This window comes from Tenebrio molitor, chromosome 2 (genome assembly GCF_963966145.1).
Source record: "Tenebrio molitor chromosome 2, icTenMoli1.1, whole genome shotgun sequence".
In the NCBI taxonomy this organism is placed as follows: Eukaryota; Metazoa; Arthropoda; class Insecta; order Coleoptera; family Tenebrionidae; genus Tenebrio; species Tenebrio molitor.
The window spans coordinates 31866300-31885463 of record NC_091047.1 but is presented as its reverse complement, the minus strand read 5'-3'; the positions used below and the strand labels follow the sequence as shown (position 1 = coordinate 31885463).

The 19164-nt window shown below is 36.7% G+C and overlaps 2 long non-coding RNA genes across 3 annotated transcripts in view; one reads left to right on the top strand and one right to left on the bottom strand.

The window, feature by feature from the left end:
• LOC138123525 (uncharacterized) overlaps positions 1–19164 on the bottom strand; it is a 309532-nt gene that overhangs the window by 176941 nt on the left and 113427 nt on the right. The gene's annotated exons all lie outside the window — the stretch shown is intronic.
• Positions 353–2574, top strand: LOC138124826 (uncharacterized). Its single transcript, XR_011157285.1, has 2 exons — positions 353–1163; positions 1218–2574. It is a non-coding gene; the product is annotated as an uncharacterized lncRNA (long non-coding RNA).

Here is a 19164-nt window from a genome sequence, read left to right as displayed (position 1 = left end):
ATTGTGAGTTGTGACAGATAACCTATAAATTTACTTTAGTAGTTCATTTCACATCTGGTACTAAGACATACTTCACTTTTGTCATGGCTTGCTGCGAGTGAGTTTTTTGTGGAACACACGATACTAAGAACAACGTAACATTTTATCTGCCCCGCCCATTTCATTTTCTTAGTTACCAATCAAATAGGTTGTTAAGACGATCTGATTTACACAGTAAAAATTTCTGACATTCGAATTGTCTTAATGACATTTTATTTTTTAGAACCTAAAACAATAATTGTGGACTTGACTTGACAGCAAAATTCTAACCTTAACTTTTTTACGTGGCAAATGTGATGAAAAAGTTTACAGATTGAATCTGGCTTTGATTCTGATTGGTCAATTTTAGTGGGCGGAGCAGATAAAAAGTTATAACGGCAATACTATAATCGGAATTTGATGATCAACGTCAGAATGACATTGCCGATTTATTGAAAATTTTAGAAATAATGATTATCTTTATGGCATTAATAGTTATAGTAGCGACGAAGAGCCACGAAGGCCAAAAACTATACGTTTCAGGCCCAATCACTTCGAAGAATGTGACCAAAAAGATTTTTTTAGTCGCTTTCGTTTGTCTTCGCGAACAGTAGAAAGATTGTTAGAAAAAATAGAAGAAGCTATTTCCTATCTAACTAACCGATGAGTGTTATGGAGTAGTCTGTATCAAATTCAGGTGTTACCAGCAAAATTTTTGTTTCAGAAATGACTGTCTATCGCCTCAAAATTAGTTGCATTTGAGTCTGCGATTTTATGCAACAGGATCATTCGTGGCTGGAGAGTTTTGTGGTGCACACAAATGAAACTGTTTTGTGCTTTTTATTTTTTTCAATTTTCAACAATATGTTTATTTTTTGCCACTAGGCTCACAAGCAATTGCTCTTCCTTTTCAGAGAAATTGCCAGATCGCTTAATTTTTTCCTCTGGTTTCAAAATCAATTATTACCAAGTTTAAAAGCACCTTCAGTTATTATAATGGACAATGCTTCATACCATTGTGACACCGAAAACAAATCACCTACATCAAATTCAAAGAAGGCTGAAATTCAAAACTGGTTGCGTGAAAGAAATATTGCATTTGAGGCAAAGAGTCTAAAACCACAATTGCTGGAAAAAGTAAAATTGTACGAACATTTTTGGATATTAGTTGGTCAAATAATTTTGTAAACTGCTTTCAGACATAAACCACCAAAATCTTACATAGTGGATAACCTGGCGCTGCAAGCAGGGCATAGAGTTCTTCGACTTCCACCATATCATTGCATATTCAGTGCAATTGAAAATATCTGGGGAATTGCAAAATGTTACTATAATAAACATGTTGGTAGAGATGGTCGGTCTGTGGAAAATTCGATATCCTTGTGGAAAGAAAGTTTGGCAACTGTAACTCCCCAAATTTTGGCAAACACAGTACGGCATACTGAAGAAGAAATACATCGATGGTGGGAAAGAGAAGTGCATTTTGATTTAACGGATACTTCTCCGATTATTGTTAACCTCAATGAAGATTCAGATTCTTCAGACGAAGAACATTTAAGTAGCAGCGATTCTGATTAAACTTTTTTGTGTTAATCTTTGGTTCTTTTTCATATGCATAGGTACTTATAATCTATTCCATCTTTAAAAAAACGATAGGTTGCCATGCTTTAATTTTGTTAAATTGGCAGTACTGAGGAAAGTAGTAGTTATATTTCATTTCATTTTGGTTGTAAATCTTTTGTAACTAAATTTGAAGTGCTATGTTGCAAGATGATTCTAAAGCAAAAAGTAAATAAAGTCATCAATAAATGTCATTTTGACGTTTTTCCAATTTATTTTAAATTAGACAACACAAAGTAATAATTTAAAGGGTTTACTACAAGTAGATAATGCCAAAAGTTGTGTTTGTCTAGACAAAACGTAGTGTGTAGAAGGGCTGAGACACATTTTAAACGAGATAGGCCCGATCTAAGTAATGATGCGATTATTAACAGATTGATGGATATCTTCAATGTGAGAACAATGAATTTGTATTCGATGAAATCCTGAACTGTATAATTAATTTATAGGTGGGAAGATATGTTTATATTGCATAATTACAAAAAAGGGTTTGGAGGATACTAGAACTACAAAAAGAGGAATATCAGAAAAGTGGAACCATTTTTTAAAAGAGATCTGAACGAAATTATGCGTGGGCTAAACATTAGAAGATGATTCGGAATCTAATGATGAAGATAATCCTGAAGATGAAATAATGGAGGAGGTTAAAGTGTAGATGTCTTTTAAAAAAAGTGATTCCATTTTGGAGAACTTATCCGTTTTCTGCTTGTTAAACTAAAGCAAGCGTTCTTGAAACTCATTCAACGACTAAAGCCTCCAGACCAGATGTGTACATTTTTATGTCTTTTTTTTTAATTGCTATTTTTAATAAAAAATGCTGGGTTCTCTATTAATTTCTTGTAATACAGTTTCAATCGATTCGCAAAAAAGCGGAACATTAGTATGGCAACACTGTGCCTTCAAAATTTTCAAAATTCCTAACCAAACTTTTATTCAGATATACAGGATGAAATCTGTCAGACTGTCATGGCCAAGCATCGTTTTTTTAAAGTTGGAATACATTATATATAATTTGACAAAAAAGGTTGTTTATTGACATCATAATTCTAACATTCCCATAAAGTGGGACATCTTGTTGCACCGAACTCGTAGATCGACGTAATTCACAATTCTCGAGTTCTGTTGTGCTTTGATAGAAATCGACAGTACCTAACCTAACCTTACTTTAACACGTCCAACGCGTCCAACCCTTGTTTGACAAGTACCGATTAAAGTTGGAAATTTTGCAACACTGTACTACTCCAGGGTGATGACGTAACTGCCTTGACTGATGATATTACCTTTAACTACAATTTCAGCTAATATTTGTAAAACCACAAACATTTAATGCACTTCGTTGAATTTAGCATTAAAAATTACTTATATTAGCGAAAGAATTATTTTGAAAATTTATTCACAACAAAAAGGCTAGACTAATTTCTAAAATACTCTCTCATGTAAAATCGCATAAAAGTGAGTTACTAGGTTCTGCCATATCAGGGCAGAGCTTGTAACACCGACCTCGTTGTCATCCCCGGTGGCATGACATCGATACTGCAGGTATTGGATGGTGTAGTCAATAAGCCGTTTAAAGATTATCTACGAGAACAATACGAAGATTGGTTAATAAACAATCAACACGAATATACAAGGGCTGGGAATATTAAAAAGCCTTCAGTTAGACTGATGTGTCAATGGATATTGAAAGCATGGAATCAAATTTCTGAAGAAAGCATTAGGAAAGGGTTTAAAAAGTGTTGCATATCAAATGCGCTTGACGATATATTGCGGGAGGAAAATGAGAACGAAAATAATGCCAATGAAGATTCAGGAAGTAGCTGAAATATTTCTCGTAACGACAACATTTCTGATTTGGAAGCTACTGCTGACGAGACTGATGAAGAGTTAATTGAAATCAGAATAATTTCTGAGGAAGAAGAGACTGAAAGTACCAGTGAGACTGAATTGTGATTTCTACCTGGGTACAGTTAATTTCAAAATTATCGAGTACACCTCAAAAATCAAGAAGTCGATTTATTACAGATTTTTCCACGTGTAAAGATGCCTTTTTGAAATTTGAGCGTCATATTTTTTATAGGTTAGGTAAGTTTGACAACATAAAATGTCGCTGATATTTTAGAAGAACACCATAATATTGTCTGTTTTATCCTCTGCACGGTGCTCTTCGCAATGTTTATAATACTAGGCTACCCCCGGATCTTCCTCTAATTTGGAAAGAATGAGCACTTTCGCGTTTTCGGTTAGATTCGGAATTTGTTTGTCAAAATTGACCATTGATCATTGACAAAAAATGTAAGTGCATTTCACACTGCAGAAAATTAGGTGTATAGTCCATTTTTTAATTATAGTCCGATGCATCAATTAAAAAGCAGAACAACTGTCATATTGCTATCTCTTTTCAACATAATGTAAACAAACTATTGAATTCTTGTACGTATTGTATTAAGCGTGTCCCACTATGCATTTCGCTTTAGCATGTGCGATTAGAGCAAGACGCGAATTGTACGTTTATTCCACTAGCGACGTCAAATTTTTAGGTTACGTTTTAACCACGTTATTTGGGATAATTTTGTTTAATTTTGCTTGAAATGTCCTCCGTATGATGCCAACGAAAAGCATGTGGACGGATCCTTTTACAGAATTTGTAAATTGCAAAAACAATATTGGAATTGCGCGGAAACTTGCAAGACTGGAAGTTAACAGGTAAGGGGGTAAACTAATTCATAGAGGTTGTTTTGTGTTCATGGCGTTGCCGAAACAAAATCTAGGAAGAAAGAAAGACAGTCTAAACGTGGTTGTTTAGTGCTGTTTTCAACAATTTTTAATATATCTGACCTATTAAGTTCATATGTAAATAGTTATCAAAAGCATTCTGAAGGGAGCGGTTTTTTGAAAGATAAAATTAAAACGGAGGAATGAATTTGCAGAAATACCAAGAAAGCACGAAAGAACACAATATCTGTCTCATGTTGCCTAAATAAATTTTCAAATATTGGTAGAACCATGCACCGCTGTCAAATGTCGAAAACAGACGCAGGTCATGTCGACTTCTTGATTCGGACTAAGCTCATCGGACTATAATAAAAAAATGGACTATACTCTATAATTTTGAAATTAACTGTACATACCTACCTACCTACCTATTTTTTACTTGCCATGTATTTTTTTTTTTTTTATTACTTACCTAGGTACCTACTTAGGTAGTTAGGTAATACCTCTATATCTTTATGTTTGTTTGTTTGAATTGTGTTTTCTGTTTCTAGTGACCATGTAGTTATTTTATTTTTTTATTAACTACCTGGTTAATACCTGTTTATTTTTGTTGTTTCTATTAATAAAGAATATTTTTATGTCGCAATAATTGTATTAATGTACAATCGCGGCCATCCAAAAGTGAACGATAGCTTGCGAAAATTTCCGTATTTTTCGTTAGATTAAATCAGGCTGTATTCATTGGCGTTCGTGCAGCAGGCGTTACTATTTTAATAATAAAAAGTTGTAATAAATAATTTTTAATAAAATTGAGACTGAGAAGTAATTAATACATTATTAAAGTGAAAGTAAACTTTAGTAAAGAAACCTTTTCAACACCTATTCGTATTGGCCTCTCAAGCCTGTTTTCTTGCCAACGCCTCTTTATATTGAAGATGCAAGTCTTACTGCAATGTAATTCTCTGGCCACAGCAGCCAAAGACCAATTTTCTTCTAGCTTTGCAATAGCCCTAGCTGTCTGAATCGGAGTGAGATGTGGCATTTAAAAAAAATAGTTTCAATATTTTTTTTATCGCTAGTGTCAAACTTTGACATTTTAGGACGCCTATGATTTAAAGTAAAAATCAAACTATAAAAAAAAATCGTTCATTTTTGGATGGCCGCGATAGTACATATCTACTTGCCTATCTAGGTATCAATATTGGATACCCATTAGGTACCTAAGTAGGTACTTGATCAGTAGCAGTATTGCTGTGCGTCTTGCATTCGAGCCGTTCGGTCCGTCTTGCATTTGAGCTATTTTAGGCGCGTCTTAGAAACGGACCCGACTTTAGTTAAAAAATGTGGGTCTTAAAAACATATGTGCGTCTTGTTTTGGGTAGCGACTTGTTTTCGGGCCGATACGGTATTTATATGAGAAAACACATTCTCAACAATTAAGTAATATATGTTGCATTATCTAGAATAACGCGCATCGAAGGACTTCACATTGTGACTAAAAATAACAATCGCACATTCTTTCACGGCCGAAGAAAATCTACAGCTGTCACTGACTTACAAATAGAATTTAAAAGCAGACTTCAAACAGTCACTTCTGTATTAAAAAACCTCATTTCCAACAGAAAGTTTACACTCACATGTCTCGGACCTTGATGACGGGGTTGCGCAAAATTCAACTATATTGCTTTTATCGGAAACTTGGATGAACAACGAAAAAAATATCGATATTATATTCCAAATTTTCATTCTGTTGCTAAGTTTACGCGACCTCAGTACAGAGCTGCAGGAGTGACTATATACAGATGTCCCAGAGTTGCGAAAAAGTTATGGACCAGTAGTAGTTTATTTAATGAGTTAGTGCGTAAATTGGGAAACGAGCGTTTTAAAGGCCCACGAGTGCCAAAAAAGGCCCAATTTACACACGAACGAATTGAATACGTTTTTTGTTCGACGAGCCCCTTAAAAGCTCCAAATCGCTTAAAATCTTTAAAATTAGCTTGACGTTTCGTTTTGACAAGTTGTGACATTTACCAAAATCCGTTCACAGAGGAGAAAATTCTCAAATTCTGACAGTGTCGAACAAAAAAAGATCCTAAACAAACATTTGTGATTCCAAAAATTCCTGAAAATTTACATGAAAGAAATTGTAGTTTCGATACTGACACGAAATTATTTGCTTGCGTTGGGGATTTTAAAAATGTCTACAGAGAAGAACAAAATAATATATAAAGTTCGCACCTTCCTTAGACAGGAAAGTTCTATATCCCACAAGTGTTGAACGCCAAAATGTATCATTATGTTTGCGCCTTTTTGATGAGAAGAATATTGCTGCTTTAAAAATGATATTTTTTGTGTTGAAGGAACAATTACATTTTTAAAATGAATAGGTGACTGGTTGAAAATAATTAACTGTAATTCTTTCTACAAAGACATTCGTTTATGCGATCCACGGTGTGCACCAATCCAAAGTGTCGATGATGAAAATTTAATCTTCCTAAAATTTTTTTTGAAATGGTTGGAATTGTGGAACAATTTGGAAGTTCAGGGCGAACCTAAAAAATCAAGAAATGGAAAATTAACTTTGCAGACTCAGTTATATTTAACCCACTCATTGAAAACCATAATTGCACTTTGCAGATATTTAATTGACGACCTATAATTCCAGTATATTTAATTATTCAAATTTCAAACACATTCCCTAGAAGACCGTTTTGGCAAATAGACAAATGAGTGGCGGAAATTATCATATTTCAGTCATGCAGGTCTTGAAATCTGAAAGAAAATTGAAAATCCTTTCTGTTTGAAAATAAAGGTGAATTTTCGTTAAAAGAGTTTCTTGATTCTTGTGAACAAGAATCAAGTGAAGATGAAAATGAATTGGTCGAAAAGTTTGAAGATGCAGAAGATGAGGCAATTTCACAAAATGAAGCTGAAGTTCAATATACAGGGTCTCCCAGAACTGGCGGACCAAAATAATACGGTGAATTCATCATCTTCTGGGAATAATAGGAAAAATGTTCAAAAAAATCTATCTTAAATAGTGATTAGGAAAAAAGCAATTTAAAGTGACCAATGCTGTTGTTGATGTTAAGTTACCTATTAATTAGTTTTCCTGCTTTATTTGTAACTATGGATAGATTTCAAATGATGCATATGCATTGTTGGGTATCCGCATTGTTTGTGCAATGACGGACGTTTTTAGGTTATAGTACTTTTCAGGTTATAGTATTTCTGCTAGGATGTTCCCTATTGGGAAAACGAACTGCGTACTCCTGAGGAGCAACTGTGGCACTCTCATCACACTGTCCATATAAGACAAGCATATCAAAATATTCTGAAGCGGTAAACATTACGCGTTTTTAATGACTTGTCAGAATTGTCAGAAATAATTTATTATGACATAATATTCAATTATAATGTCTTTGCAACAATCAAATTTGTTTCGATAGTTACGAATGTAATTTTTTAAGGTAATTTTATATCTACACGCGATTGGTCAATTAAAAACGTTCTTATTTTAAAATCCAATGAGGATGGATTTTTTAAAATATTTTTCCTATTATTGCCAGAAGATAATGATTTCACCGTGTTATTTTGGTCCGCCAGTTCTGGGAGACCCTGTATACAGGGTTATGCAGCTAATGCTATTGAGGCTCCTCTTGCTAGTCGTCACCGAACTGTTAGAAGGTTTCAAAAGAATGATTGAAAAAGAGCAAAAGAGCAACCACATACCGCGACGATAGATTTTTAAATAATAATGGTGTTCCGCTTTTTCTGCCGGTGAGTGTAGTATCTCAAATGTTCGTGTTATTTAAAGTACTAATAGGACAAAACTTTGAAATTGAATTTATTAAAGTGCGAAATCAACGCGTACTTTTAAAAAAGCTTGCAATTACAAAGAAATGCTATATGGTCGTGTGAATGTGGCGAGTAATATTAAAATTATTTAAAAAATGTATTACAAAGTTTTCTAATATTTTTTTAAATAATTATTCTAAAGTAAATAGGAATAAAATATACCGCGAAAGCAAAGAGAATTCTGCCAATAGTAAAAAAACTAAAAAACTGTCTAGCGCCTAACGGTTTGCAAAACTATATTTTTCTTAATTTGAAATCAATATTTTATTTTATCTTTTTTTATTCGTATTCGATCGTATTTGGTAATTACTTATCTATTATGTATTACATATTTCGAAAGCTAAAAACAATAGTATATTATATATTGAGGGAGAGAAATGCATGATTTCTCCTAAGGTGCAGTTTGTAGCCAGAGGGCGAAGCCCGAGGGCTACAAAGCACCGAGGGAAAAATGAGCATTCTCTCCAGAAGTATATATACTATTTTTTTCACGGTAGGGAGTAGAAACAGCACAAAAATCTCAAATTTTAAGAATAAAAAAATGATGACAAATAAGTTGTCATCTTTCGATGAATTTAATGGAATTAGTAGTTGCCTTGACAACACAATCAGATTTTTGTCACAACTGTCAAAAAAAAATGAAAACTCCCATTAGATTTTTGTCACAACTGTCAAAAAAATTAAAACTGCTCTACTTCTGTCACGACGTTGACATCCGAGAAGTTGATTTCTACTCCCGATCGTGAAAAAATTATTTTATATTATGTTAGGATTTATGTTTTAATTCTGTCTCTGTTTAATAATAAACTCATATTAAACCACCTTCTAACTTTTGTTTGTTGAAGCTAAACACTAGAATTAATTAGAAACGATTCTTTCAAGTAAAATGTAAAATGTATGGTTTAGAAATTATTTCTTAAAAACGTCAACATTTCACTGGCGAGACGTAAGAATACTGTAATGTGTGCGTGTGTCAGGTAATGACCTTGATTATGAAAATAAAAATTGATGGTTATAAAAATGTTAAAGTCGGAAAGATCCCGATAATGTTGATGTTTTAAATTGGAGAATTTTCTGAATGTAAAAAAATGACAATAACTATGCAAAACTGTGAAATATGAAATATATGAAAATTTTTAATTCTATGAAATATGACAATGTTCGATAAAATGTGAGAAGTTGCAAAAATTTATAAAATATGAGAAGTCTCAACAATTACTAAACATACAAGAAATCGATACGTTGAGAAGCGGTAAATTCGAGGCGTGTCTTATTAAACAATGGCGATATGAAAAATTGCGACTTATCTTGTCTTCAAGTCGAATCTGTCGATTCCTCGAACGAATGTCCTGTCAATTTTGCGGTAGCGGCTACGTGCTCCGATGAGACGATTTGGTGTCACGGCATGACCTTGAGTCCAAAATTTGGCCCGAAAACGATAAACCCAGATGATCCTGACGCGCTACAGGACTACGCTTGCGACACCAGGCACGGCATCACAGCGTGATCCTGACGTGTCCTTACAAAATGGACCATAAGCGAAAGAACGTGACCAACGTAAGCAGCAACTATACAAACAAACAACCCCTAACGAATGGACGTTAGTATCGAAAATTGCGCATTGTTCGGTAATTACCTTTCCGCTGAAAGGGGCTGCTCAACGGTAAATTTGAAGGAGGACTTTCCGGTACTTCCTCACGGTACGGTACGGTAGATGGATCGAACTACCCCTAATGGACGGTATTAGTGATGCGAAATCGCTAATGAACGATAATTACCTCTCTCTCTCTAGATGCGAGGGGTCTCTCGATAACGGTAAAAACGGTAAACTCTTCGGGCTCCTCGGCGGCCCCCGAAACCTGGCAGCGCCGAACGATATGCACCATGGGATCGGCAATCCGCTCTCTGGGATGATTGCGGATCCCGATCGCCACGCACGTAATTCGCTTCTCGCGACTTGCGGCACAGCCGCCCGCCCGGCGGTCGCCGACCGAGTCCTCGATTTCCGCTGACGATCTGTTTTTTTTTTTGTTACCCCCGCGTCTAGGAGTGCGCGACACGAAATAGCTGGACCTTATTTTCCGCTACAATAAGGCGTCCCGATGTTTGCACGAACAGCGCATCTTAATGACCATTTCCGGCGGTACTACAAGTGCGCGCTAAAATGACAGATGGACGATCATGGCGCCGGTTTGTTTACATTGGATTTCACCGACCGGGAAATTCACGGATGTTGTTGCGGTAAAGTGTCGGTGAGTCCGCGCGTATTTCACGTTAGATGGTAACGGCCATTTTCCGCAGGATCTCATAGGTTTGACACACACGAACAAAAGGAAGAAGGTTGGGGAAAAGAAGAGAAGAAGATAACGTTCCGGCAAGTCACGGGAATGAAAGGGAAACGGAACTGACTTTGCCGTACGGTTACCCGAGCTGAGAAGAAGAAAAGGGGTATTGAGGGAAAAGGAAAGGAGAAAGAAGAAAAAAGAGAACGACAAAAAGATAGGCCGAAGCTAGACAGCCTTGAGGCGTGAAGCCACCTCAGCCCTAAATTTAGGGGCCAACGCGTGTTGTTCCAGCCGCCCCGAAATGGCTGGTACAGTAACTCCGAAATGAAACTCAAAAGCGAAACGATAAGCAAAAAAATGAACTGACTGATGAAACAAACAAGCAAAACTGAATGATCTCGAAGTGAGCGTCCCGAAAAATGTTACGGCAGGGTGGGCGCGTCGCGTAGACATGTGACGTCGTGCTTTTTCTTGCTAGCTCCAGGTGTTTGAGCAGCGATGTGATTTTCCCGCCAGCAATAGTAGGATTACTTGGGCCTCCTACACCGGCCAAAAGAATAGTGGCATTTTGACATGCTACAGATTGTTACAATTTTATTATAATACGAAACTGCTTTCACGTAGCGTGTTTTTCCATCTTTCATCACACTAGTTTTAAAAAAATGTGCACAATTAATAACCAATAAAGGGTTTCCTTTTTCACTGTAAATAACTTTTTGATCATTTATTGTACGCAGAGACAGAATGTTAACTTGTCACCAGAAAAATTGATATTAAGTGTTGTATACTTAGCCTTAATTTTAAGTGTGGAGTGGGTAGGGGTACCTACCTTTTTGAAAATCTTGGAAAAAATTAAACATTTTACTGAATTTTAACTGGTGGCTACGTAATGGCCAGTCCGGATGGACCGCCGCCGCCGGCCTCTAATCCGATTACAGGTACTTGGAGGAATAAGTTTGTCGATAAGGATAAAAAAGGTAGAGACCTGCAAACATTTTACCGCGTGGAGGAACTCATTTGCGACCCTTGACAGAGTTGCCAGATGCGCAGAACGTCTAGATTATTGCATCGCTCTTCCCCAGTTGGTACTGCATGCCGTACCTCACCGCTTTTCAGTCTTTAGCTTCGAATGTTTTTTTTTTAACGAATCACTTAATTCTTATTGATCTTATTAATTAAAAAGTAACATTTTCAGTTGTTAATAAAATAATAGAAATTTATATTTATTGAGAGAACAACTGTGGATTTTTGTGAACATTTTCAATAAAGCACTAATTAAGACATCTCGTAAGTCCTATTTTTTTATACATTTAAATATCAATTTAGTATTTACAGACCATAAGAAGCTTTAATATTCCTATTCAACACTGATTAATGTACTAAAACGTTATAAGGTAAAGGATAATATATATGTCAATCATGATTTGACTGCTCGTCAACGGATAAGGCCTATTTAGTGCGGCAAGAGTTCCGTGAACGACGCAGTAAGGGCGAAAACATCAAGCTGAAGTACACTAACGGCATTCCCAATATCGTCAATGCGAGAATTGATGATCGAAAAAACCAATGAATAACTCAAGAACGCATAGCAATGTTACACTCCACATATTATATCAAAACGTACGCGGCCTTAACACCAAGATAGATACTTTCTTTACAAATATACTCTCTTGTCAGAATGATGTGATCCTGCTAACAGAAACATGGCTTAATGATAATGTCTTATCGTCTGAAATATTTAATGACCAATATCGTGTCTTTAGAAGTGACAGGAAGACTGGCAGAGGTGGTGGTGTGTTATCTGCTTTCAGACAAGTTTTAAGGGTCCATGAATTCACTATCAACTGCCCTGTCAATAATATTGATATTGTTGCTTGTAAGCTGCACCTTGGTAGTGATGGTGTGGTGTTAAATGTTGTAACCATATATATACCCCCCTCATCTCCAGTAGATAACTACAACGTTATTCTTGAATATCTTGAAGATTCAATTGATCTGAAATCTCGTACAATATTGGCTGGAGACTTCAATATTCCGGATTATAGTGACCCTAACATACCCTCTTTGCTAAGTAAGAAAGGTATTCTTTCTAATTTTACAAATTTCCATGACTTAGTTCAACACAACCACATCTTAAATGGCTTTGACAGACTTCTAGACTTAGTGTATGCATCTACTGCAGTTAAAATATCAGTTTATCGATGCGACGAACCGTTGGTAAGTGAAGATGTTCACCATCCATCTTTAGATATCGAGGTGAATTGTCTTTCTATGGTTGAAAATAATTTTACTGCCTCTTCTCCTGAGTTGAGATACAATTATCGTAGGGCTAATTTCCCTAAAATGTATGCAGCATTTCAAGCCATAGTCTGGCATGATGTAATGCACTGCCAAGATGTCAACTCTGCGTGTCACCTTTTTTACACTAAAATTCTGCGGGTGATTGATGAATGTGTCCCATTACTTAAGAATGGAGTTTCTAAATATCCACCATGGTTCAGTAAGTGTACTATTAACAGCATCGTGAGGAAAGGAAGAGCTTGGAAATCATATAAAAAGACCAAGTTACAAATGTATAAAGATCAAGCCAAACGTATCCAAAATGAAATTAAGAAAAATATTCGTGCTGAATACAATGAATTTATTCGGTCTGCTGAAAGTAGAATCAAATCTAACCCCACTGATTTTTGGAACTACATTAACACTAAAAAGAACTCAACTCGAATACCTGGTGAACTATATAATAATGAAATTCTACTATCTTCCGCTCAAGGCATCGTCGATGGATTTGCAGATTACTTTAAGAGTGTGTTTGTCTCCAATGGTGAGGATAGTGATGTGGGTTGCAGTGACTCGATTTGTGATACCACGCTATTCTGTGATGTATTGCATCTTTTTTCAGTAAATGTCCCGGATTTAAGGATGGCCTGTAAGAACCTAAAGCCAAGTTTTACTATGGTTAGTGATCAAATACCATCGTTTTTAGTTAAGGATTGTCTTAATTGCTTTGAAGATGTATTATGTTTTATAATGAACCTTATTGTAGAGACTGGTGTTTATCCTGACCTGTGGCGTTGTTCTAAAATTTGCCCAGTTTTCAAGTCTGGGAATAAATCCATTGTATCTAATTACAGACCCATAGCTATTATACCGAATTTTGCTAAATTATTTGAACGTATTATTGCTTCACATTTGTATAGTCACGTAGCCAAGTTTATACCCGCACATCAGCATGGTTTTGTTAAGGGTCGTTCCACAGTTACTAATCTTGCAGTTTTCACTCAGCGTATTTCTGATGCACTAGAAGCCAAGAGTCAAGTGGATGTAGTGTTTACTGACTTCAGTAAAGCTTTTGACCAGGTGCAGCACAGAATAGTTCTGGATAAACTTAAAAATGTTGGTGTTTGCGATGGTCTTATGAGACTGTTTTTTTCAATGCTAACAAATAGATGGCAGTATGTTGAATATCACGGAGTTAAATCATATATGTATGAAGTGACTAGCGGCGTTAATCAGGGCTCTAACTTGGGTCCTATTCTGTTTTTAATATTTGTAAGTGATTTATCTAAACACATATCCTCGGAAGTCTTGATGTATGCCGACGACTTGAAGTTAATGAAGGTTGTTAAATGCATTGATGATTGTCTGTCCTTACAATTAAATTTAGATGCTCTTTGTGACTGGTGTAGTAGGAATATGCTGAACCTAAACATAAAGAAATGTGAAGCAATGTCTTTCTTTAGGATACGGTCATGTATAGAGTATCCATATAGTATTAACGGCGTTGTATTGAATAGGTGTCACAATAAAAAAGACTTGGGTGTTGTTTTTGACCGAGAATTAAATTTTATTAAACATTATGAACATCTATCTTCTAAATGTTATAAAATGTTAGGATTTATAATTAGGAACACTAAGAGTTTTAAAAGTATTGATTGCCTTAAACTATTATTCTATGCTTTCATTCGCTCTCACCTTGAATATGCTTGTGTGGTATGGAACCCTAGATATCAAACTCATGTTTCTTCCATTGAGTCCATACAAAGGAAATTTTTAAAGTATTTGTACCTTGTTAAATTTGGTGCTTATCCAGTTAGGGGTTATGCCTACACATGTTTAATCAATGAATTTCAGCTGGAACCCTTGTATGTCAGGCGTCAGATTGCACCTGTTTTGTACTTACACAGAATCGTGCATTGCAAGATTGATTGTTCGGAATTAGTTGAAATGTTAAAGTTTAGAATCCCAAAATTGGGAATTCGTTATAGTGCTACATTCTGCAATCAACTTTCAAGCACTAATTACCATCAAAATTCACCAATTATTGCTATGTGTACGTTGTATAACCAGTTGCAGCTATTTGCTGATATATTTGAATATCATGCTGGTACATTCCGTCGTCGAATATCTGAAGCATTGTCTTTGTTGAATTAGATGTGGTTGATGTATTTGCTGGTTATGTTGGGGATTTATTTATTTATTTAATTTTTCTTTATTTAATTTTTCTCTATTATATTATTTTCTAGGTTGTTTTTTTTTACCTTTTCTTTTCTCTTTTATTGTTATTTATGTATATGCCTATGAATATACATATACATTATTTATTATTTGTGACCCTTTGTGGACAGTTTTGTTCTTGGGTTAATAAAAGCTATTATTATTATTATTATTAATATTATGTTTAAGTTTTATTTGAAATATACAGGTGGTCCCGATATGCCAAAAAAATTCTGGGTCATTAGAAGGATCTAACAAGTCCAAAAAACCCCTTTTCGTTAGGTCCAAAATAATGGGGATAAATTAACCCCTATCCACTGTAACAAGTTTCTAATAAACGCTCCCGGTGGCGGAAAAATTCCGTTCCTTCTCCGAGCCGGTGCAGAAAATTAGCGCGGAGCCAACTGCCTTAATCGCGTCCACCGAATCCGCCCCGGAACCCGTGTTTCTTCCGGCCGACAATACCCGGACTCTGCGCTGAGCCGAGCTCCCCCACCGCCCCAGCCGCTAGTCACCGGCCGCGCGCAGTCCCACCATGGCGCGGCCGAGGCAACAAAAGGACCGCGCCGAGCCTGCAGAGCTCATTCCGATTCCGATCCTCATTCCGCTTCCAGTCCCGCTTCCGAACCAACCTCCGACTGCGACTCCGCCACAGAATAGAGAACAATCAGAAGTGAATCTCCCTCCACTTTCTATAATTCGCGCATCTCGTCGCCCATCGTTCTGACGCCATTTTCTGGGGCTATCGTTTACGTTTGACAGTCTGCATTTGATTTGTTTATTGTTTCGATTTGTTTATCCCTCGTGCTAAAATACTTCAAAATGTCTTGGAGAAGTAGAGGTGGACATGTGTGTGCGGCGAAGACGTGTCAAAATAATCATAATTTTGTTCAATCCGGGCGTGTCTTCTAGTCCAGCAAAATGGCCACCTCGGCCGAAGGTCACGAAAATCGGTTCTAAAAGATCAAAGGTGCCGCGCAGAGATGCACTTCTGATTTCCGACCTTGTTGACATCCCGCTCTCTTCCCCCCTGGCCCGTTCCTTCCCATTGCGAGGGAACCCCGGCCTTCCCGCTTTCTCCCTCCGTCCTGGCTTGTTCCTTCCCGCTGAGGGAACCCCGGCCATCCCGCTTTCCTTTCACCCTTCTCTCTTTCGCCCCGAACAGGAACGACAGTAAGTCCGAGCCGCGCTCTCCTCCGACAGCCGCCCGGAACACTCTTCCAGGTCACGGACACCGTCCCCGAAAGGTTCCGGCGCCACCAGGTATCAACACCCGTTTTTGTACATATTGTAAATAAAGGCCCGCCTGTTGCGACACCTGCTTGTTTTGCTACCCGCTTTCCGCGCCCTGACAGCCGACCCCCGGACACCGTACGTTCCGCGAAGCTACTCCGCCGTGTGGCGTCCCACCACAGCCGAAAAAAGGGACTGGCGCTCGAGGCATACCGCGACCGACCCGAACGGCGTCAAATCCCGTGACGTCACTACCGTAAGTGATCGTCACACCACACCCATTCGACGCTGCTGACCACAAAAATACGTACCTACTCAGGAATTAATTGTTGGTGCTTGTAAGGATGACAGTATCTAAGCAACATAGGTAGGTACCTGAATCGTTTATGACAAATCTCAAATCTGACAAACTAAATCAAATTAATGACATTGATTGAAAACGCTGTACACTGTATGCTGTATGAGTTCTACTCATCGTCACCTATTACTGGATTTCTTCTGGCAGGTTATATCGGGACCAGCCTGTATATACGTGCATAGCTATCCTACTCGCCTCCACACATGTATAGGATTACCTCGCCTCCGCCTTAAAGAACACAGATATAGTGGAACCAGAAATATAGTGATTTTATTGACTCTGGTCGATAATTTCTTTTACAATTTTGGGGTCACTTTTATTACCAACTTGAAGAGAGTTATAAATCTTCTATGACAGATGTTTTTGAGCCGTCTGAAAATGGACCATCGGAGACAAAGTTAGATAGAGCCCAGTCGCGCGAGGAGTGCCAGAAGTTTATTGCCCTGCCATAACTGACCCTCTCAAGGTAATGTACTCCATCCCTCATAAAATCACTATATTTCTGGTTCCACTATACAAGTGTGTATTTGGCAGAAATGTAAATTTTAAACGGATACGAATCGGGGGAACTCTAGATTGGTAAATTTTTTAATTATACAAAAATATGATACGTCGTTCCACTCAACTTGCCTCCGAAAAATGCAAGAGTAAACTCGCCTCTTTTATATACCCGGTTCGTCGGAAGGACATTTTAGTTTGAAAAATTGCTCATCAAAAAGAAAGTCATAGACGTGTACTTTGGCGCTTATTACATCAGGAAAATTCAAAATTGAAATCATCCCAGGCGCAAATTTTATTTTTTGCAATATTTTATGAAATTTCTGGTTGTTCTTGGTTTTAATTTCTTTTTTTGGGTTTTTATCTTCAAATCTTCCATAATCAGTCAAATAATAATGTAGCGCAATAATTCAGACACTCGAACAAAACTAAAACATAGGGGGCTGTGCCACAAAAACGGAAAATCAGTAATAATTGTCAAATAATTTATGCGAGTTCATTCTCAGTTATTTTTATAATTCAAAGTGCTTTTTCAACAATGAAATCAGACGAAGAAAATCGAAAAAGAGTTTGTTTGCTGTGTTTTGGCAAAACACGAATAATGTGTCAAATAAATACATGTCAAGTGTCCATTATAGAAAAGTATTTTATCAATAACTATAAAATTGATGATGTTAGTCTTCCATGTGCCTTGTGTCTTACGTACCAAAAAGTGCTCTCCGAGTATGGTCGCGGGATTTTTAATCGCAAAATAGAGCTACTTGTCTATTCAAGAAAGAATACGTTTCCAAGACCAAGACCCGTCACATTGAAGATTGTCAATGCGATATTTGCAAGATTGGTCGATCAAATGCAGTTTGTAGAAACATTCCCAAACGTAAAAAGGTAGGACGACCGTCTTTTTTTGGCATTTTAAAAAATAAAGAAAAATCCCGATTGTGTGGACAATGTTGTTCCAAAATTGGGCGTGGAAAGCAACATGTATGTAAGGAAATTGTTCGCAATAACAATCTAGTAAAGATGGCCACAGAGTGTGTATCATCAAAGTCCACAGAGAAAATAGTTTCAGGCCTTCTTAAAAATCAAGAAAGTTGTTCTAGTCAACCAATATATTTATCTACTAGCACCGGGCGTCGATTACCTGTATTAATAGGTCCTTCATCTACAAAGAAAAATCTACATTCTTTATCTGTCGACAATGTATTGAAGATTAAATCTTCTTTAAATTTAAGTGATAACGAAACATTGAAACTTACCACCCATTTACGACGAGCTTCAGTTCGGTCAATTGCCCCAAATTTGAAAGCTAAATTGACAGAGAAAAATTATGAACTTGCTCCATTCTTTGAAAAATTATCAAATGTATCATTTTCTGCAAAAGGTTCAAATAATGTTCTGAGATCTGTGGTTTACTGCAAAAATGTTGAAGAATTAGTGAAATTAGTTGTCGATAAACGAGCACTTTCTCGGTACTATAACATTAAAATTGGAATTGACGGAGGTGGAGGATTTTTAAAAGTATGTGTTAATGTGATAGATAAAATAAATGTTTTGGACGAGCGGAACAACAGTAGCAATGATTCTGGTGTAAAAAAGTTGATTATTCTGGGAATTGTCTGTGATATAGAAGAAAATTATTATAATGTATCCTTGTTATGGAACATTTTGAAACTTGATGAATTTATTAAGGAAAATGATAACGTCACCGTTGCTTGTGATCTGAAGATGGCGAACATATTAACAGGCTTAATGTCTCATTCTTCAGCCCACCCTTGCACTTGGTGTAATACAAAAAAGGCAGAGTTAGACCGTTGTGGTCGCTCTAGAACACTGACTGACAACGAAAACAATTATAAGAACTGGTTGGACGATGGAGGTGATACAAAGAAAGCAAAATTTTTTCTCAACTGTGTTGGTATGCCGCTGTTCAAACCCAGACATGAACAAGAAAATGTGTTAGATATTATACCTCCACCGGAGTTGCATTTAATGCTGGGAGTAGTGAATTATCTTTATACTAAAATGTACCAAGAGTTTGCTGCCGTTTGTGAAAAATGGGTCAAGTTTTATTCGGTTGAACGAGAA